General features: G+C 39.3%; 1 long non-coding RNA gene across 1 annotated transcript; it reads right to left on the reverse strand.

The window, feature by feature from the left end:
• Positions 1-887: 887 nt before the first annotated feature.
• LOC131409369 (uncharacterized) lies at positions 888-8673 on the reverse strand. The gene is made up of 3 exons (XR_009220907.1): positions 8495-8673; positions 6544-6632; positions 888-1820 (listed from the first exon to the last, which is right to left on the reverse strand). It is a non-coding gene; the product is annotated as an uncharacterized LOC131409369 (long non-coding RNA).
• Between the last annotated feature and the right edge of the window lie 14665 nt (positions 8674-23338).

Genomic DNA, 23338 nt, shown 5'->3' on the forward strand with positions numbered 1-23338 from the left:
GGATAGGTGACCTTATATAAGTGATGTCTCATGAGGCCCAGCAGTGTGCTTCCCTCAGTTCTCAATGCTCCAGGGGTGACCGCTATGTGGGCTACGTGTGTCCTTCTGTTGTGGCCTGTTTGCTCTCCCAGTATGCGCCCAGGTAGGCCAAGTTATGCTCCCGGCCAGCTGTTGTAATGCTCACCTGCTTGTAGTTGTTGTGGGCCCTTCAGTCTCTTTATCAGGTGTGGGGAGCCCCAGCACAGTTGGCTGCAATTTCTAAGACCACATTTGTGTTGCAGTATTTCTTTTAAGTGAGGAGGCCCCCAGCGTGGCAGGTTGTTAGGCTTAGGGCCTTACAATTGCTGTAAGCCTCCAGCCTTTAGGTCTCTTGTCAGCTCTCTGAGGATTGCAGCTGGGTGGGGCTGGCCTCAGGCACAGGAGCACCCAATTGTTTCAGGCTTTGGAAGGTGGGGCAAACCCCCTATGTGGGTCTTTGAGAAGCACAAGTCTTCTGCAGCTGACAAACCCTGCCGCCCACAGGTCCACACACACAGTCAACACAGTCCTGCCCCGTGTGCGCGCCCCGACCTCCTGAAGCAGACCCAGTCTCTCCACGGCGGGAGCCCCACACTCTCCACCCACTCCTTGTGCACGCCCTGCCCCACTGATGGTGGCTCAGTTGCCAGGCTGCAGAGAATCCAGTCACCAATCTATTCAGGCCCACAAGTTGCCTGAGGGTTTGTTGTTGGGTGGGGCCAGTCTCTAGGGTGGGCTGCCTGCCCTGGCTGAGCTGGATTAAATCGGTGCTCTAGCGGGTGGGGCAGACCTAGGCTAGCAGGCCCCAGGGAGAACTCCAATGGCATCTGTGTCAGCATGCCCACACCAGGCCGCAACAATGGCCGCCGCCAATGTCCCAGTCTCTGGAGAGGTCTCACCTCTCACCAAGATGCACTCAGGCCCTATCAGGTGAGTCTTTCACCACAGCACTGTGCACCTTTCTTTCTGGTGATTTTAGGATGTTTTCTGAGACGGGTGAGTTTGTGCACGGGCCCTTTAAGAGCCGGTTTTAGTTTCTTTGTGAACCGGGTTTTCTGGGGGTGTTCCCCAATGTTTTAGTAGCAGGCAAAGTCACATATTATGCCACTCACCTCGATTGTGCTGGGTCCACAAAATGCCCACAGCTGGGGCGCTCCCCGGCTCAGGGCCCGGCGCCTCCAGGGAGGGCTGTGTACCTGTGGGCTGCTCCCGGCGGCCGTGAAGCTGGCGGCTTGTGAAGGTGGCGTTTTCCTCTCCAGAAGGGAGTCTCTGCCTCTTCCACCTCACTTAGGATTGTCCGTTGTTGCAGGAGTTCCTCTTATCCAGTTTTCAGTTCTGTCTCAGGGGTAATTTTTCCACGAGTAGTTGTAAATTGGCTGTGTCCGGGGGAGGAGGTGAGTTCAGAGTCTGCTTACTCCGCCATCTTGACTTCCTCCTCTCAACAATATTGACTTTTTAATTAGATTAGCACTAACTTTTTAACCTTGAAACTCACAAAGTTTTCTACCCTGGATTAATATTTTACGTTTGTGCTTTTGGGAATTTTCAAATAATCATCTTTCATCTCATTTATTTCTCACACAGCCTTGTAAGGCAGACAGAGCCAATATTATTTTCTCCCTTTACCAGTGAGCAGTGGAATCTCTCAGCACTCAAAAGACAAAATCCAGCTCTCTGACTCCCAGGCTGGGAGCTTTTCCCCAAGTGTTGTCTCATGTAAATCTCACGAACCCACTACCATCTATCCAGAAAGTTCATGCATAGTACAAGTTTGAAACAATTCTCAGGTCACTTGGGAAAACCTGGAAGAGAAAAAAGCAGAATAAAGTATTCTTCCAGATCAAGGAGGAAATTCAGTACTGAAGAATCTTTGAAACACAGAACCATTTGTATCCTTGCCATAAAATGGTATCCAGACTAATTCTTGCTAAAAACCCACAGAGGAGAAATAGTTGCAGATTCATGGAGGACTGAGGCATTCTTTGGCTATTCACTTAGTGCAGAAGGTTAAAAGGAAGATCTACCCAGTAACAAAGATGTACCTAAACATGGAATATATAAGTGCTTACTAGAGTTTTCTTGCAGATATTTGACTATGTATATTAAACCAGGTATATGAATTGCACTTTCTACCATCAAAGATTTGTTATAAATTTGCTTATTTTCAATTCCAATTTCAATTTCAATTTCAGAATGAGGAGGTAAGATTTTTCTGCCAAACAATTATATTTAAGTAATAATTCTGTATTTCTTTGACCTTACTTTCTATATTGACCCTATAAGAAATTGCTTCAAGTTTATCATTCTGTTTAAATCTGGGTAACAGGGTGTCTATTAAGGTAAAGATTATATCAAGTGCCAGTTGAGGGAAAAATTCGTAATTTAGGGCAGCCTCTCATGTCCAAGGATGAGAACTGCAGGTCACAATTGGCCAGATCCTCTTTGTTTTCCGTTGAGTCACTTGAAGGCCCCACTGAATTATGCAAATGTGATATGACCTGCACCCTCTGTCTTCCAAGAAGTTGTAACCACACTATTTCTTTGTTTGTTTACTTAGTGTTTTAGCAAATGCTACCTCAGTAGGGCTGGTTACTGGGGAAAGGTAGATGAATTTGTGTGAGGAGGCTTCAGCTTCCTGGGAGAAAAAAAATGGAAGTTCCAACGCCTACTGTCCCTACTTGTCAAAACTCAGAGTTGAGGAGTCTTGTTGGTATGGGGTAGACCACAGTGCACAAAGTAAGGCTCCGATGTAGGGCAGATGAAAGAATCAAGTAAAGTAAAACTACCCTGAGAAAAGCAGGATTCTAGGCCAAAAACTAGAGCTAGGCAAAATGGCCAAAGATTTTGTCAAGGAAGGCTATCATCAGAACAGATTCTGGATAATACTGGAAGCTCCCCTGGACGTCGTCAGTCTGCCCTGGTTTCTGGGCAGTGGAGAGCAACAGCTGAGTGTGGCATGTGAGGTGGGGAGAGCTGTCATGCTGGAGCTCAAGGAGACTACCATAGCCTGAGTGCTATCTGAGTCAGCAAGGACCAGCCAATGGCAGTGGACCAGCATCTGTTCAAACCCCTCTTTACCAATGACCACTCCAAGGCAGGGAGAAGGAGAAGCAAGCATAGGCTTAGCAACTCCAGTTTTTTCTCTTCACAGCATTTGGAAGAAGACTGACCCCTGATTGACTGAGAAAGGCCTTGGAATACTTGGACAATTCAGGAGCTGAGGGAGTTTTAAGAGCAACTCTTGAATCAGCCCACACAGACCAATTAGTTACTAACACTTAAAAATAAGAATTTTCACATAAAATTCTCTTGGGGAAAAAAAGTCCCCTTGGAAAAAACGTCTGAGGATCTCGCAACCCTGGGCTCACACTCTGGTTGTCAATTCTAAATAAGCTGAATACCAGCTGCCCTCTTCGATGTGGTGTGCACGCTCTAGGTCACCACACCCTCATCGCATTCCTGACTTTGAGCCAGAGTGCCACTTGCCATTGTCACCACGCACTGTGCTTTTTGTCATCACACATGCCCTGTTTCTTGTACTCACTCCACTTATTTACGATACCTGTCTGGCCCTGGAGCTCGTGAGCTCTGTCGCAGACGTTGTCCTTTGGATGGTATTCATAATCTGGATTCTAGTTTATTTCTGGAATATTTACTAGTATACTATTACTAGATTATTTACTAGAATATATACTAATATATTTCTAGTTCTCATCAGCAGAATGTCCTCCTGAATAAAGCTCACTTGGTTTTTTCTTTACTCATCTACTCTAGTCTCATTCACAATTGTTGTAACTAGTTAACTAACAAGTGAGTGGTCTGGTGATTATGAATGGTCCCCCGACAATTCTGCAGAACTATAAAGCTGAACAACACAAAGTAATTATTGGAGAAGCCTGGGCTGTAGGAGAAAGCTGTAAGTCTTCTCCCCAATTAAACACAGCCTCTTATTTCCTTTTCTTGGCTGTTCTCTGAAAGTGGGGGAGGACCCAAGAAACACTAATAACAGTAGTTGAAAATTTAACTTTTAACATATTATTCTGACGAAAAGTAAAAATTTCCTCTTGTTTAAGAGGTTGTGACTTCAGATTGGAGGAGACTATGGAGACACGAAAACCAAAAGGTATGTGGGATCCTGGATAGCTTCTGGAACAGAGAAAGGATATTGGTGGGAAAATTGAGGAAATTTGAATAAGGCTTTTCAGTTGGTTAACACTGTTGTACTGATGTTACTTTCCTGGTTTGGATCATTGTACTATGGTTATGTAAGATGTTCACATTAGGAGAAGTTGGAAAAAGGTTATATAGGACCTCTCTGTATTATTTTGCAGTTTTGTCTAAAATTATTTCAAAATACAATATTTTAAAAATTTAAAAGAGATCATGTCTTTTTCTTTTGATGCATCTATTTAAAAATATATCTATGGTCTAGAGAAGAGTGAATATGTCAAATACTAATCCCTAAACAGTACTGCAATAGTGAGGAAAAGACACCCGTACGTTTGTGTAGAAAGCCTTCTGTGACTGCATATACTACCATTCCCAGGGCATGCACTGTGCTAGCAGTTGTTAGACTGCTCATGACCTGACTGCTTGGATTTCCCGTAGCCCTATAGCTTTCCCATGTGTTGGATGGTTGTATTACTCCATTTCAGTTTCCTATTATTGACTGTTTGCCTGGACCAGGTCCAGAGATGGCCAATAGCTCTTGAGCGCTGTGCATTGTGTGTTCCACTGTAACTCCTGCAGTGGGACAGTTCCCCAAGCACCTCTCACCCTAAGAGGTGGCTCTAGCTGAGTCTGGCTGCTTTCATATACAGGACTCTCTGAGGGCTACTACTTTCTCCCTGGGATTCTCAACACCGTAGTTAGTCAAATCTCTTTGCTACCAACCTTGGTATTTGCTACACTTATGTCGTCATTCACTCAAATATTTATTGAGCCCCTATTATGTGCAATGCACTGTGGTAAGCAATGACAATAGAAAAAGAAAACATGATTGACATTGATCCTATCCTTATGGAGCACATACACAGCTTGGTGTGTGTGCTTGTAAGTAAATAGTTGATTCTGTTTTCTTTCTTTCTTCCTTCCTTCCTTTCTTATTTTGTTCATTTCAGATCTTGAAGGATAACTTCTCTCTGGTTCCTAAAAATATTTTTAAAAATTTATTTCAGGGCCGGCCCAGCAGCATAGTTGTTAAGTTCACGTGCTCCTGTTCGGCGGCCCAGGGTTCTCAGGTTCAGATCCTGGGTGCGAACCTATGCACCCCTTATCAAGCCATGCTGTGACGGGTGTCCCATGTATAAAGTAGAGGAAGATGGGCACAGATGTTAGCCCAGGGCCAATCTTCCTCAGCAAACAAAGGAGGATTGGTAACAAATGTTACCTCAGGGCTAATCTTCCTCACCAAAAAAAAAAAAAAAAATTATTTCAAATCACCAATTTATTGCATAAAAGAATCCTGATTGTATGTGATTAGCTGAGCTCTGCTATATTAGCATCTATAACTTTTGTTTTTGAAAAATATTGCATTGCCAGCAAGTGTAATTGTACACTTTTTGCCATCTCAAGCAAAGGTTTGTATACGTGTGCATATGGATATGAACATGCAAAGACTTCGGGGCCTTGGGTCTTGCTCTTTTCAACAGCCTGCTTCCATGGTAACAGAACCTATTAGAAGCAACCTTGTCACCACGACTTTAGGTCCAAATAATTTCGCAGGAAAGATAAAAAGGTATGAGGCAACTCTATCTTGCTCCATTTTTTACATAAAGTAATTTCTCAGAAATATGATCAGCATTTGAGACAACAAGTGATTAAAAATTAAAAGGCCCCGAGAGAGAAAAACTCTATTCATAGCAGGGATTTTGAAAGCTTAATGAAAGGTGGAAGAAAACATGATAGGACTGCAGTCTTTAACATTTCTTGCACAGCGAACAATTGATCCAAAGTTTAAAATATGAAGATTTAGATCATCATTGGGAGACTAAAATGTTCATTCTTAAGAGTTTGTACCTTGAGGCCCACGAAGAGCAAAAAAAAGAAGTTTATCTATTAAAGTTGAAGAAATCCTATATATATATAGTGCCATTTATTACTTGGGCCAGAAAATCAAATATGAATGCAAATACTTCATTATGTTCTTTGAACTTTGGTTGTCAGAGCACTTTCTCCAAAACCATTGTCCTAACTTACTGACAGCAGACAAAGGCAGAGAGGCCCTTGTCGGACACAGAATTGTCAGCCAGCATTTTTATTCTTGGTTCACCGGTTTTCCACATCTCTGGGCTCTAAGACAGCCTATGTCAATTTTGTTGAACTCAGTCGATCATAGAGTGTTCTCGTAAGGCTAAGGCTATGAATTAAGTCCTGTGTATATTAAGTTTTATGGTCGCAGACAGAACCAAAAGTGCTCCATTAATCACAAGAAAGACGGGGTCAGGCAGCAAAATGAAAAACTTCAGCTTCAAACTAGTTTATTGAAGCCATCATAATGATTACATACAACCAAGTGCATACTACCTGTTTGCATATAGTTTTATTAGGGGATGTCTCTCAGGTGTGATTGCTTGGCCACTGTATCGCCTTCAGAGGTAAAGAAAGAGTAATTTCTATAAAGAACAATAGAGACAGTCTGGTCACTGGATATTCAAATGTTTTTATTTACTTATAATTTAAATAGATAGAACATAAATACATAAGCAATCAACATCTAATATTGTCTGATGTCCACAGCAATATACATACACATATGCAAATTTGTAAATTGCGTTTCTTATTTTGAAAGATTTGTATTTATTTTACAGAGACTTTAGGATTCTGTATTAGTATTATGTGAATTTCAAAATACATGCACAGATTTTAAAGAGTTAAAGTAAAACTTTAATAGACAAATATTTTATTCAACATTTATTGTGTACTGGGCACAAGACCTGAGGAAAATGCAAAGACAGAAGAGAAAGCTAATTTCATCTCTTATTGCCTGTTTGGGGAGTTGTTCTTGTAACACAAAGATAAAAAGGTGAATAAGGGATGATGAATAGGGAAGTGCTGAGTATAGACTGAATTGGTAAATGACTTAGCATTTAAAATTAGGATTTAAGTTTACAATATTAGAATCAAAGTTATGGTGCTTTTAAATTCTGCCCCAGCAGCCTAGCCCATGGTAAAGTGCCTTTAGCAGCTAAAAAGTTATTTACACTCTTGTAAGTGATTTGCCAATGAATATCTTCCCCCACCAGAATGTAAGCTCCAGGAGCACAGAGGTTGTGTCTACACATAGCTTAGCATTATAACTGGCAGACAGGAAACATTCCATAACTAATTGTGGACTGGCTGAGGAGAGCAAGCCAAGTGCAAGAACTACCTTTTTGTATAAGTTTTAAAATTTTTAAATATAGAATTTTTTAAAATTTCATTTTGAAATATTAGACTTACGAAAAAGTTGCAAAAATAGTACAAAGAATTCCCATATACCTTTCACCTGTACTCCGTAAATGTTATCTAATATAACCACAGCACTATAAGCAAAATCAAAGAAGTAATATTAGAAATTAACATTAGGTAATACTATTATCTAATTTATACACCTCATTCAATTTTTGACAATTTACCCACTAATGTCCTTTTTCTAGTTCAAGATCTAATTTACCATCACCTGATACATTCATTTGTTGTGTCACTTTACTCTCCTGTAATCTGGAACAGTTCCTCAGTCTTTTACTTCTTTCATGAGTTTAAGACTTTTAAGAATGCTAGCCAGTTATTCTTAGAATGTTGCTCAAATGGGGTTTATCTGATGTTTCCTCATGGTTAAATTCAGGCTATTCACTGTTAATAAAAATACCACAGTAGTAACGTCATGTCCTTCTCAGTGCATCATATCAGGAGGCACATGATATCAATTTGTCCCATCATGGGTGATATTAACTTTGATCATTTGCTGAAGGTAGAGAACAGATACTTTTAAATCTTATCCTAGCAGCATTGGAGAGTCCTACCTAGGTCTACAGGCATACTCTATTAATTTTTCCAATCCTTCAACAAACCTTCAAAGTTCTGTGTTTGGTGTCAAGGAATACAAGAATAAATAAAGATATGATGCTTGCCACATGGTGATAGACTCCTAAATGTTTACAACAGGCAGTGAAAAATGCAATAGCGAATATCAACAGATGATATAGGAGTAAAGAAGCAATTATCTGTTCCTTGATAGGGAAAATAATCAAAGAACACATCACAAAAAGTGTTGACAATTTAAGTTGGGCCTTGAAGGACAAATAAACTTTTCCCTGGTGGAGGACGGAATAGGAATCCGTGGACCTTGATAAGCAAGAACAAAGCTAGGTAAGTGTGAAAATATTTATGTAATCAAGAAATAACAAGAGGTTCAATTTAGCAAGTACATGTACCAAAAATGAGGTAGAGTGAAGCTAGGAGGTCTTTTATGCCGTAATTATAAGTTTTAGCTTACCACATAGATGTTAGACGGATTCTTGGAAGGGCTTTCATGACAGAAGAATAAAATGCCTTGGTTTTAAGAAAGACAACAATGGTGGCAATGGAGAAAATAGACTACAATGGAGACAATTGGGCACTGAAGAATTTTTGAAACGTGGATCAATCGCAATAGCCCAGGTAGAAGACAATGAGGTCCTGACCTGAAAAAGAGGCACCCTGAAATTAAAGGTAAATCATAGACAAACAAATTCTCAAGGAGAGATTGCTGCTCAATTTAGAATCATCTCCGTCCCTGAAATTGGATTAGTTGATTAAATTGGTGCCAACAACTGACATAGTCAGATGGAAGTTGAAAATGTAGGAAAGAATAAAAAGCAACAAAAATGCACCTGAGTTGCTGTTAGCTGTTAGTGAGAACCATTCAAAGATAGGCTTCCTGTAGATAAAGCTCAATTTTTCACCACTGACGTAGTGATAGCAAGTGTCTCAGTGCATCAACTATATTATGTATATAGATGAGCAAATGTAGTCCTTCATTGTAACTGGTTGGAAGGAGTCATATAACTGGACCTAATACTCAGAAGCACCTATCACTCCTAACAGTCACTTCTATTGAATAAGCTATTGACAACTGAAATAGTTCATTTAAGGTAGTTTTAGTTATTATTTGTTAATAAATAAAGAACCTCCATGCCAAATTACGTATTCATTTTCTGATAGTTAATGGATGCATATTCATTTTGGTTTTTCAAAAAATGAATTAGTGGCAAAAGAAAGCAATCTATTCTGTTTTATCATGTTCTCGTACTGCCTGTATTATTTTCATTCAAATAATGGAAAAAGATAATATTATTTGTAAATGAGAGAGTGAAAAGATTGTCCTAGTACCCTTAAGAAGTAAAGTACCATGTTGTGAGGGAGCCAGAGGGCCAAAAACTGTGGGCAGCCCCAAGGAAACCAAAGCAGCCCCAGCCAACAGACGCAGGACAATGGGGATTGTCCTACAAGCACAAGAACACAGAGTTCTGTCAACAACCTGAGGGAGCTTGGAAGAGGATCTCACTTAGTTGAGCCACTGATAAGACTGCAGCTCTGATCCACACCTGGATACCAGCTTGGTGAGACCCTGGAGCAGAGGAGCCAACTGTGCTGTCCCCGGACTCCTAAACCATGGAAACTGTGAACTAATAGAGATGTGGTGTTTTAAGCTGTCCGTTTTTCGTAATTTGTTATGCAGGATAGAAAACTGATACCTGGAAGTGCAACGCTGCTGTAACAAATCCCTAAAGCAGCAGAGCAGCTTTGGGACAGAGCAGTGGATGGAGGCTGGAGGGATTTTGAGGAGCATGATAGAGAAAGCCTAAATCCCCGTGAACAGGCTGTTAATGGAAATATGGACTGCCAGGACACACCGCAGAGGGCTCAGAGGAGGTGGTTAACCACGTTCTTGGAAACTGGAGAAAGGGGAATCTGTGTTATGTAGTGGTTGGATATTTAGCGATATTGCAGTTACATGGAAAGCAGGCCTCATAAGTGGTAACTTGGTTGTATAGCTAGGGAGACTTTCAAACAAAGCATTGAAGGTGCTAGCTGGTTTATTCTTACTGCTTATAGTAAAACGCGAGAGGAAAGAGAGAGATTGAAGGAAGAAGTGTAAACAAAAAGGAACCAGGTCTGGGTGATTTGGGAAATTTTCAGCCATTCCAGCTGGCAAAAGATGCTAAAATTAAAAGATTCACTGTCAGGAAAGCATGCTCTAGAAAAAAGCTGAAGTTCTGACTCCACAACCTCCCACTAAAATCTCAGATCAAAAAATCAGAGTATTCAGGGCCGGCCCCGTGGCTTGGTGGTTAAGTGCACGCGCTCCGATGCTGGTGGCCCGGGTTCGGATCCCGGGCGCGCACGGAGGCACCACTTCTCCGTCCATCCTGAGGCCGAGTCCCACATACAGCAACTAGAAGGATGTGCAGCTATGACATACAACTATCTACTGGGGCTTTGGGGGGAAAAAATAAATAAAAATAAAATCTTTAAAAAAAAAAAAAAATCAGAGTATTCAATCATGCAAAAGGCTGTAAAGGTGTCCTATACACATCTCTCCATCTGACCATAGGGTCTCTAGTAAGCCTAAGGGCATTGTCCCTTAGCTGTAACACAGGAGGTAGAGAAAAGATTATCTGAAAAAGATCTGTAGGTGTGACTTTTGTTTAATGGAAAGAACCCCTTTGAGATCCAAAGAAGACCCACAAAGTTCTTAAGGAAATTATTTCAGCAGAAACACATCCTGCTTGGATTGAAAGGGACAGAGAGTACAAGATAAAAAGAGGCTGTTGAACTCCCAAAATTCTACTGCCACAAAGTAAGGTGAGAAAACTACTCAGCTGCGAACACGTGCTACCTTTCATGAAAAATTAGAATTATTTAAAGGGCAGAGCCAATAAACCAGAGGATGGAGCCAAGATCCATATAGGTCTTGAAACCCGAGGCCTTCAAACATGATGAAGGAACTCTCGCAGGAGTTTGGCCAGCCGGATCTCAGGACTGCTTTGGACCAGTGACTTCTTTTTACCTCCATTTCCCCTCTTTTTTAACTAGAATATCTTTACCTGTTATCCTATGCCCATCCCATCATTGTATGTTTGGAGTTTTGGAGGCAGATAACTTACTTGTCTCTTTAGTTTCAGATCCCACAGATGGAGAGGAATTATGCCCCAAGAGCTGCACTTAATAGATTACATTTAGGAACCTCATCCACACCTGCACCTGACATAGATGGACTTTGAGCTGATGCCACAATGGGATTGGACACTTGGGAACCTTAGAAGGGAGTGAATGTATTTTAAATGTGAGAGGGACATGAATTATTGGGGGCCAAAGAGCCAATTGTAGCAGACAGATCCAAGGGACCCCACATTGACACCCTACAAATCATCTCATTTTGAGTGTGAGTGGGACTTGTGGCTGGCTTCCAGCCAATAGGATATGACAAAGGTGATGGAAAAAAAGAGAGAAATCACTTTCAGATTTCTTCCCTGTGCTTAATAAAGCAAGTTTAAGGGGAAAAAAAAGATAACTTCTGAAAGCTTTCCTATTCATTTGATGCTTCTTTTGCCTTCATTTAAACACTCTAATTTTCTCTCACCAAATTGTAGAGCCCACGTTATTTTCTTCTACTCTCATCTTCACTTTCAACGGTAGCCCAAAACTCTAATAGGAAAAAGGTTGTGTAATCTTTTATTGACATATATATCTGGACCTAAGAAAATTCCACATGTGTGAAGGTATCTACAGCTCAATTCGGTAAAGAGGGCCCTATAGTCATTGCTCTGCACACAGTAACGCCAAGCCAGGGAGCATCAAACCCCGGTAGGACATTCTAACCTGATTCCATCTCGTCTCTTCCTTTTTCCCTAAGCTAATAGAAAACTGGTTCAAATATCTTCATATTTTTAACTGAACCTTTGTTCAGTTATATCTTTCATCTTATTGTTTAGTTTCTTTGTTTTCAAATTTAGTCCATCAATGTTGCATCTTTTTTTCCTGACTCATCATAAGCATCAAGGGCCAGGCCCTGGGCAGACTTGAACTCATCAACAATCTGAAAAAGAGAAAAACTGACCTTCTTCAGAAGAGGGATATCTAGGGGACACAAAGGACTCAAATATCTGTACAAAGAAAATATCTGGATTAAATACACAATAAAATTAATTATAGCAAGGGGAACTAATTTGCTTCGATGTAGTCCGAAAATTCCATTCTAAATCTTTTTTCATTGGAATAAGATGTCATAGAAAGCAACCTCTGATTGGCCCAAGTTTTGTGTTTCTTTCTCTTGTGCCATTTTTCACCTGACCGTCCTTTTATCTTTTGCCTTCCTCTTAGAGAAGTTTCATCCATTCTCCATCATCCCTCATTCCAAGATTTCTTTGCAAAATGCAGATAATAGCAACTTTATACACCTAATTTACACAACTTTCCTTCCAGAATCCGAATCTGTTCCTGCTTTTAAAAAAGCCCTAAATTCCTCATGTGAAATAAAATGTCATCCCAAGATACAAGATACTGGAACTCTCACAAAAGGTTAGTAATCTTAAGCAGACCTGATTTCTACCACTATTTTGGGAGCAAACCAAAAAGCTAAAGTAAAAAATAATAATAATTATTAGTATTAAGCACCTTTGTGGGTAAGATCTTTCTTTATGGAATTTGCATATTTGGAGCATTCATAGTGAACATCATATTTAGGTAATAATTGACAATGAAAACAAATCTATCAAAATAAGGTATAAAATACCAATAGCAACCCCAGATATTTTGATATTCTGTTACTGTTATTTCAGATATCTCAAAATAGCATTTATATCTGTCACTACTCTGAAATAATGATAGTTATTAGATCTACCAGTAGATCATATTATTCAGTGTGTTAATAAGGAAGCACATAAAATACTACAACAAATATTTTGATAATTGTATTTCAATGCAACAATTTTCCTTTGTAATATTGTGTATTTTTCTTCATACATAAACATATTTTTATGCATTATTCAGAGAATAGATACATAGGCTTCCCTTGACTGCCAAAGAAGGAGCTATGGTCTGAAGGTTTGTGTCCCCCCAAAATTTATATGTTCAAATCCTAATACCCAGTGTGATAGCATTAAGAGGTGGGACCTTTGGGAGGTGATTAGGTTATGAGGGCAGAACCCTCATGAATGGGATTAGTGCTTTTGTAAAGAGACCCCAGAGAAATCCCTTGCCCTTTCCACAATGTGAGGATACAACAGAAGTCTGCAACCCAGAAGAGAGTCCTCACTCAACTATACTGGCACCCTGACCTTTAACTTCCAGTCTCCAGAACTTGGAGAAATAAATTTCTGTTGTTTATAAACTACCCAGGCTGTGGTACTTTGCTATAGCAGCCCAAACAAAGTAAAACAAAATGGGTCCATGGGACACACAAAACATATTAAGACACTGTAAAAAAATCAGGTATGAAATAAAAAGAAGAGGAAAAAATGTTATTTTTCTAATCAGCTGATAAATTTATAACAATATAAGGCTCTTCAGATTTTCTGTTTTATCTTGCATCAGTTTTGGTAAGTTGTGTCATTCAAAGAATTTATCCATTCCATCTAAGTTGCTAATATATCAGTATAAGTTGTCCATATATTCTCTTATTATCCTTTTAAGGTCTATAAGATCTGTAGTGATATTCGCTCTTTATTCCTGATATTCATATAATTTATATTCTTAATTTCTTGATCCCTCTAGCTAGGAGCTTATCAATTTTGTTGATTTTTTAGAACAACTAGCTGTTAACTTTGTTAAATTTCTCAATTGTCTTTCTACTTTCCATTGACATTATACCTTTATTCTTTTCTCATACAAGCATTTTAAAGAGATAAATTTCCCTCTAAGCACTGCTTTAGCTGCATTGCTCAAATTTTTATAATTTTATGTTATCATTATTAGTTTAAAATATTTTCTAAATTCACCAGTGAGTTCTTTTTTCATCCATGGTTATTTAGAAGTATGTTATTTACTTTCCAATTTTTGGGAGATTTTCTAAATATCTGATATTTTCACTAATATAGAAGACTGGCTTGGCAATTTTCTTCCAGTATCTTAAAGAAGTTGTTCCACTGTTTTCTGGCTACCATTGTTTCTGATGATAAGTCATTTGTATTCTTGTTTCTCTGTATGTAATGAGCCCTTTTTCTCTGGTAAGATTTTCTCTTTACCTTTATTTTTTAACAGTTTGATTATGATGTGCCTAGGTGTGATTGTCTCTGTGTTGTTTCTGCAATGAGACTCTTAAATCTATAAATTAAGATCTTTTGAGCCATTATTTGTCGTATAATTTTCCACTCCAATTAACCATATGTTAAACTTTCTGCTATCGTTCCACAGATCTTGAGGCTCTGTTCATTTTTTTAAAATCCTGATTCTTTCTATTCCTCAGATTGAATAATTTCTATTCATCTATCTTCAGGTTAACTGATGATTTCTTTGTCATCTCCAATTTTCTGTTAAACTTTCAGTATTTTTTTATTTCAGACATTTCATATTTCAGTCCTATAACTTCCTAATGGTGTTTTTTTCATAGTTTCTGTTTCTTGGCTGAGATTTTCTATGTGTTAGCTCATCGTGGTCATATTTTCCTTTATGTCCTTGAACATAGTTATAACAGTTGCTTTAAAATCCTTATCTGATAATTCCAACATCTGAGTCATCTAAGAGTCAATCTTTATCAATTACTTTTTCTCTTGAGTAAGGGTTATATTTTTCTGTTTATGTGCCTAGTAATTTAAAATGGTATTCTGTGAGTTATATATTGTAAATATATATTGTATCTTGTGAGTGATATATTGTAAAGACTCTGGATTCTCCTATATTCTTCCAAAGAGTATTGTGGTTTTTGTTATTGTTTTTGTTGTTGCTATTTCCACAGGTAGTTAATTTGGCTGAATTCAAACTCCAAACTCTGTATCCCTGTGGAGTGAAGCAGATGAAAGTGTGTTCAATTATTTTAGCCTTAGCTACTCCATACATGTGCAATTCAGGGGTCAGCCAGAGAGAGTGGCAGATTTTGTACTCAGAATTTGGGGTATCATCTGTTAATTTTTCTCCTTTCCCTTGTTTTCTGCCTGTATTAGTTTCCTAGAGCTTCCATAACAAAGTATCACAGACTGGGTGGCTTAAAATGGGAAATTTATTCCCTTATAGTTTTGGAGGCTAGAAGTCCAAAATCAAGGTATTGGCAAGGTTAGTTTCTTCTGGAGGCTCTGAGGGAGGATACACCTCTCTATACCTCTCTCATAGGTTCTGGTGGTTGCCAGCAATAGTTGGCACTGCTTGGTTCACAGTTGCATATTCCCATCTCTGCCTCCATCTTCTCATGGCCATTTTTCTTCCATGTGTGTCTATGTCAAAAATTCCCTCTTCGCAAAAGGACACCGTCATTGGATTAGGGCCCATCTAATTTAATATAACCTTATCTTAATTACATCTGTGAATATTCTATCTGCAAATGAGATCACATTCACAGATTCTGGGTGGACATGAATTTCGAGGGGACACTATTCATCCCAGTATATTCTCTCACTTCCCAGTTGCTGTGACAGCCTCAAACTCTGTCCTCTAAATCTTCAGGTCATTAAGACTGAAGATTTCTATCCAAGTTTTAGATGTTCCTTACATCACTGAGTGACCCTGCCTTCAGGCAAAAAGCCACAAAAAATAAACTCATAAAAGCTGTTCCCTTCTTCCAAAAATCAAGTCCCCTCCAGATTTTGCCTGCTTTTATTTACCCTCCAGTGCCTCTAGTAATTATCTTTTTAAGTCTTCTTTTCCATAGTTTATAGTTACTCTCAATGGGAAAGTTGGTCTAATAGGAACTACTCCATCACAACTAGAGTGGAATCACCTGTTTTTCTAACCAGTTTAATAGAAAAAAAGTTATTAAGAATTAAACTGTTGCTGTATGTTTACTAATGTATATAAATTGTGATATTTTTTAAACCATTATTTGACCTCTAATATGTTAAGTATTTCTACTCCATCACTTTGAAGCTGTTTTTCCCCATCAGACGGCAGGCATGGTGTCTGATGAATAAAATATTAATAATAGTAACACGTTTATTACTTAATGTTTCAATTACTCTTCTAAGTGTGTTACATGTATTATCTCAGTAACCCTTCACATCAACATACAACTTAAGCAGTAGTTTTACAGAGGAGTAATTCTCACTTTTCAAATGAGTAAACTGAGGCTCAGGGAGGTTAAGTAATTTGAACAAGTTACAGAGTAGTAGATGATGGAATGTAAGAGGCCATGCATATAACCATTATGCTCTACTGCCTCCTAAAAACACAAATCTTTGCCTCTGGCGCTAGCTTGTATCATTATCAACCACAGAAAAATTACCATTTATAAGGCTGCGTTTGTCTAATTTTGCCTAATTTTTAATATGTTGTGTGAAGTAAATAGTAAATAAGTAGAAGTAGTAAACATTGTAACTATAGGATTTTATTAAATAGCATAGCTTAATTTCAGAATCAAAACATTTCATAATTTGTGATTTTTCCCAGTATGTATGATTAACATATCAGAAATTCTTTAAGTATTAAAGTGAGCTCCAGAATTCTCAAACTTGTGAATTCTCCTTTTTAATTTCTAATCTGCAAGGCAGGAAGGACAGGAAAATTAGATTCAATCTGATTAATGCACACTCTGCAAATAGTTAGATTATATTTTATGTTATAGCCTTACTTTTATCATTGAGAAAAATCCCTTTGCCTCTCTCTCTCTCCCTGTTGCTTTCTCTCTGTCTCAGCTGTTTGCTCTTATCATAAACATGACAAGCTGTAAGACATGAACAAGTGTGTACTTAGGCAAAATAGTTATTTCCTTAACTTGACTTACAAAGGCACCCTAGAGATTAATACTGTTACTGATTTTACAGGTCTCTTGTGCATGTGAGTTTCCATGAGATTCTATTCAACTGGGGTAACTAAGAAGAAAGAACAATGTTCCTCTATACAAGGTGGGTTTTGCATTGTCCCACACATAGCCTGCTGATGGCCGTGGGATGGCAAAGTCATCTTCATTAGACGGAATTTAATAGTGAATCAAAGTTCTTGTGGAGAATAGACTGATCTAAACTTTAGCCTCCCTTGGGTCCTGCTGAAAGATTAGAGGGAAAGAGTACGGCCTTAGTAAGTTGAATGTATCAGATTGTTTTTCACTAATAGTTCTCTTGTAAAACTCTGAAAGCCACCCAGTTTAACCCTTAAAAAAAGGAGAAAGAGAAAGAAGTGGGATGGGGGCGGGAAAAACCTCAGTATACCACGGGCATTGATTTCATTGATTTTTGAGATGTACTGTTATCCCTGTAGCAATTTCCACAGTTTGGAGTGTGTACACATGACCAAAATTTGTCCATCAAAAGTAAAACACGTGCCAAATGCCACAATGCTATAACTTTAATAAAGAGTTTATAAATTGCGTCTTAGTTTTGTTATGGGATTGGAGATTCTAAGACTCAATCTAAGGGTGCAGTTCGGCAAAATCTTTTCAAAAATATTCTGAATCCAGGAAGAGTTAACGGTGGAAGAAAAAGGAGGAGCCACACAGGTAAAATGTATCCGCTAGCACCTGTACAGCAGGGTCAGACACAGTTAACAAGAAAAAAGGAAGGAGAGACAAATGTGTTAGGTGATCTTTATTCTAAAGAAATCTCTGTCGGGCAACAGGGCATTTTGCTCCTTGCCTTTTATTCCCAACTTCCTTTCAAAGAATTCGTTAAGTGAAAAGAGAGATGATGACAGCTCAGTATATCAAAGCTCAGTTATCAGTTGGCTTATTTTAGTATCTTCAGTCTTTTGTGGATGCCCTATGATGTGCTGTGTGGTAACACTGGAAAGTCAATCTTATACCGGTGATTGCCATGTAAATGTTAAGAAGTCTGAAAAAACAAAATCACGAAATAGAAATTGTTGCTTTCTCAGGTGTAAAGTGGCACTGATAAGAATTAGTGTATCCAAAAAGATTTGGATAGGTTTCTTTTTCCTGTTTCTTGAGGGGGGGTGGTGGTGTAGGAGGGATTGACTTATTTATCAGTAGGGTGAGAAGGAAGGTCTAAGAGAAAGAAAAAGGCATAATGGAGACTGTTCCATCATCAGCTCTTTTAGTATTGGCCGTGAGCATGTTGTCTCAGTGAAAGACCAAAGTAAATAAAAAGCTTCCTACCACTACAGAAAAATTTTTTCTTTTATGTAATATTGTTATTTTTAAAAATTCACAGAAACTACTAACAATTAAGCCTCACTTTAAAATAAAAGTGCACCTTTTATTTTACCTTTTAGTGAAAGTACATACTTTCACTAAATCTGTTAACAGGAAAACTTTAAAAACTCGTGAAAGATAGTGTACTTACTAGTCAGCAGGAGACACCCTCATTGGGGTTGTGAAGAGACTTGAATGAACGTACTATTTTCAGAGTCACGGGTAAGATTAAAGGAACTAGTAAAAGATGGTGAGCCAGCCAAGGACTAGCAACTGTGGGAACCCATTGCTACCATCAGGCTACTGGGCACGTGGAAGCAGCAGTGTTTCTAGAGCAAGTGAGAGCTCAGCCGCGTGAGGGGGACACAGCCACAGAGCCAAAGCCAGAGTGGACAGGGAAGAAATACGCTGACCTTTTTCTCCTCCTGTCCGCTTATCTCCTGACACGCCTAGGGTGGCCAAACCCCTCCAGAAGCCCGAGGACAAATGAACTTAGTGCTGCTGTCTTCGAGCTTCAGAACCTCCCCTTTCACTGGCCCAGGGCACAGATCAGAACAAAGACAGGAAGAAAATTGACGGTGGGGTTTGCAGATGCATGACCAACCAAGTCATTGAAAGAGAAATCACTTCCTATCCAAAGGGGGAGCAAGAAAGCCAAGAGAGCCTGAATCATAGTCCTCAGTGCATGAGGAGTCCGTTTCCTGTGACTAAGACTTTATTCCTGACTGTAGCCTCAGTAATGATCTCTAAACTGTGATGGATCACAGGTTTAATGCAATTCACCGTTAGGAAAAATGTTTTAGAAAGGAAATGTAAAAAAAACCAAAAAAGATGTGTGAGATTTTCTTTATATATGACTTTATTATAACAATGACAGGTATAATCTGTTTTATTCTAGTTAACCATACTAATTCTCATTTTTATCTTGATATATTTATATGAGGTAGTGTCTTTATTTTGTTATATCTGTAGTATGACATATTTTCTTCAAAATCACTTTCATCTACTCCTTAGAATGTTTTAAAACTGGGCAATGTTGTACGTTGATTTTAGTCTGAAAATCTTCCCTAACAGGGTAAAACACCACAATGAAATTAATGTTTATGTGAAATGCTTCCTCAGGAGATATAAAATACATTATGCATTATAACATTTTAGAGCTAAAAGGGATTTTAAAGATCAAATTTAAAACTTTTATTTTACAAGTGGGGACAAAAGTCTAGAGATAGTTGTAGTTTTCCCATAGCAATACATTGCTGGTTTTTAGCAAAGTTAAGACCAGAACCCAGGTTTCCTGACTCCTCATCTGGTTTTCCCACCTTCCTATGGTACAGTTCCCATTTATACTCCTATTATATAGCAGAACCAATTTTATTTCAAGGAAACAATCATTTCCTTCCTAAAAGTGCACTGAAGAAATGTACCTATCACCTTAATATTTCTCAACCAAGATTTGAAGACACCGTGCAGAGTAGAAAGGGTGTCCTTGTGGACTTGCCAGAAGCTCCTGGAGCTGCCTGTACTCATTGCCTCTCTGTGGACCTTGGATCTATCACAAGCCAGTTGGCCAACTGTACATTCAGAGGCTCAAGCTCCCTTGGCCTCAAATTTTCTCCAGCAAACCCAGTTCATATTTTGCAAGACCTATAAATTAAAGAATTTTACCTTGCTGTGCTTTAACTCCGTGAAAGAAATTGTCAGGGCTCACAGTTGCCTGGATATAAATCAATTTGTTTGACTTTTGGTGCTGTCTTATCCTTTATCACTCTCCCCCTATTACTTAATCTGATCATTTGCTATTCCTAATTCCTCTCTAACGTCTTCAGTTTTTATCGGTGCTGTCTTGCTTTATTATACTTCCCTGAAGTAAGCAATGACATATAAACAGAGGGCCCAACCTCTCAGGCAGGTGTGTGCTTGCTGTGTGCTTACAGGTAGGTCAGTGAAAGTCCATGCAAATTAGGGCACCTTGCAGACCAGCAGACTCTCATCTGGAGTAGCTGGTGTGTTGTAGAAGAGACTATAAACAACTCGGTTTGAATGATGGCTGTTGATGCTCCTCTATGCTTTATTTCTACAGTTCACCTAATGGGTCATGTTATTGACACCTGAACTCTGCAAAAGTGGTCACGGAAACCTCCTGTGTCTAATGTTCCACTAGATGGGGCGTTGATCTTCTGAAGACAAGAAGATCATCAAGTGCTCTGCCTCCAGTCCTTTCAAAATAAAGATTTGTGAATTTTATCAATAACACAATTATTCAAGGAACATAGGAATATAAGTTAATATAATATAAGTACCAAAAACTTAGGGGCCTGCCTGGTGGCGTAGTGATTAAGTTCACGTGTTCCACTTCGGTGGCCCAGGGTTCACTGGTTCGGGTCCTGAGCACAGACCTACTCACCACTCATCAAGCCATGCTGAGGCAGCATCCCACATAGAAGAGCTACAACTCCACAACTGGGATACACAACGATATACTGGGGCTTTGGGGAGAAAAAAGAAAAAAAGAGGAAGATTGGCAACAGATGTTAGTGCAGGGCCAATCTTCCTCAAAAATAAATAAACATTTTAAAACAAAGAACATTCATTTTAAAAAAAAAGCTTAGGAAAGTTTTAGCCTTCTACTATAAGAGATTATAAAAGTAAAATAAATTAATGTATATTAATGCAGGTGGTATTTGACATGTGGTTTTCAAAGAAAAAAATCTCTGCAGTCAGAGTAGTATTACATTTTTAAAAAATACCCATCGTAAAGATTTTAAGGAGTGAAATAGGCATATATCTTTCTAGAGTATCTTAACTTATTGCTTTCTATAAGGTGGGTTGGAAAACCTGCAGTTCACGAATGTCTATCTGCGGACTAGGGCCAGTCCGTGGCAAAGGTTTAACCAGTCTATGTTGAAAAGAGAAAATAATATTAATGACAAAGTAAAGAGTGTGCATATGTGTGTGTGAGAGAGAGACAGACAGACAGACAGACAGACAGAGAAGCATCTGTAAAACGCCAACCTTCCTTTCCTGGGGGAAGATCCTACTTCCCTCTGAGATTTTGCCATTCTTACTCTTGGAGAGTTAAATGTTTATCATAATAAGTGGTAGCTGATTTTTTTAATGTCCTTACTCAACAGAAAGTACTTGGCAAACCCATGTTAGTACTCTCCCCACTTCTTTTTCTTTTTCAATTTCAAATTGTTTACTCATCTGTGAAATGTATGCATCTAGGAAGGTACTTATAAGCCCTATGGTGCAGAAGCGCTGGACAACTGAATGGAGCTCAGCTCCTCTTATTCTGATCTATCACAACTCTTGTTGCCAATTCCCAATGCTGCAGACGCCTAGGAGATGCCAGTCCCTACCAATCTGAAGGTGAATTAGAAATTTTTAATCCTGTAAGAAATACTCATACCTGGTTTTCCTCATTGTTCTCACTCTGATCTCATTACCTTTGTTAACTGTCTCTTTCCTCCTCAACATTCCCTCTCAGCTGTCTTTTCTATCAAATACTGACATTGAAATTTTCCAAATGGTTCCAAATCAGTACACACTGCTTATATTTATATTACCCAACAGAGCAATCCTTAAAAACTTTGAACAATCATCTCCAGACTTCTTGTATTGGAGAATTGAAACCACTGGCAGAGGTTACCAACTCAGGGAAGCAGGTGGTGTGAGATAAGAAAGTGACTTCACTAATTTTTAGGGGGAAAAAAAGCACAGAGGCTCCTGTATAAAGAATTATCTCCAATTTTCCTACACCGCGGGGCAAAAATACCTTTGAGTCTTTTTAACATATCTACTAAAATTTATTTATGTGGTATTATTGATGCCCAAAGAGAAGAATAAGTAGCTCTGAGCATGATTTGCCTCAGTCTACCCATCAGTGAGGGACCGTGAGTGTCCGTCTACTGGGGCCTGAACAGAAGAGTGAAAGCTTTGGGTTGGCTTAAATTTCTGGACTGAAAATTCTTACAAATAAATTTTGTACACCTCTCTGATCCTTGGACAGCCCACACAGGGCCAGGACTAGGGTAAGGCCAGGGAGGATGCACTCACTCTCAGGCCCCTGAAGGGGGCAAGGGCAGGGTTGCCGCTGTGAGACCTGCCCCCTGAAGCTGTACCCCCAGGTTTGCCTCATCCTGGTCCTGTCCCGAGCCCACACATTGATGGATTTTAGATTTGATAGTAAAACTCTAAACAATAGGAATACCACACACTTTTTATACCTTCTGTGCATGTTTCACCATATCTTTTCTTATAACTTCTTTTTAGTCTTAATTATTGTCAATATGTAAACAAACCACCTTTTTCAAAATGATTCAAAAGGTGACATTTTCGGAAAATGTGTCCTCCTCAACCCTTCCCTCTCTACCATTCAGAACGGCTCTGCAAACCCTCTTCAGCTGTAACCTCTGTGCAGTTTCCACACTTCCTTGCTTGAACTGAAACACTTCCCCTGGAGTCTATTCTATGCAAGACTGGCCCTGGGCTAACATCCGTGCCCATCTTCCTCTACTTTATATGAGACACCACCACAGCATGGCTTGACAAGCGGTGCGTATGTCCGCACCCTGGATCCGAACCGTGAACCCCGAAGCAGAGCGTGCTAAATCAACCACCACACCACCGGGCCAGCCCCTCCTCTGCTTTCTTTTTAAGAACAAAATAAAACTATAAACTTATCAAGCAAAGCCCACCAGCTTTCAGACTCGTGCCATTTGACCAGTCCGTCTTCTGAGCACGCCTCCTCGTCCCCGAACTTTGATATCTGGCTATGCTCTTCCTGACTCTAATTCTTCGCAATATCACAGGTAAATTCAGTACCTGGGCCTCTCAATTCCTCATCTTCTTCATCATCCATGGCCTTCTCCTTTATCTGCTCTTCTGCACACCCTTCAAAGTTCTGCTCAAATAGCACATTTTCTTGGAAGCCTTCTCAGAATGCAAACTAGATCAGATCTTCCTGTCCTGTACTTCATAGAAGCTCTGCTGCTCATTCAGAGCTCAGTGACAGCTATGAAAGTATATGTTTATCCATGTTGTGTGGGTGTTATTTTCTCTCTACCA

The sequence above is a fragment of the Diceros bicornis genome, chromosome 8 (assembly GCF_020826845.1).
Source record: "Diceros bicornis minor isolate mBicDic1 chromosome 8, mDicBic1.mat.cur, whole genome shotgun sequence".
In the NCBI taxonomy this organism is placed as follows: Eukaryota; Metazoa; Chordata; class Mammalia; order Perissodactyla; family Rhinocerotidae; genus Diceros; species Diceros bicornis.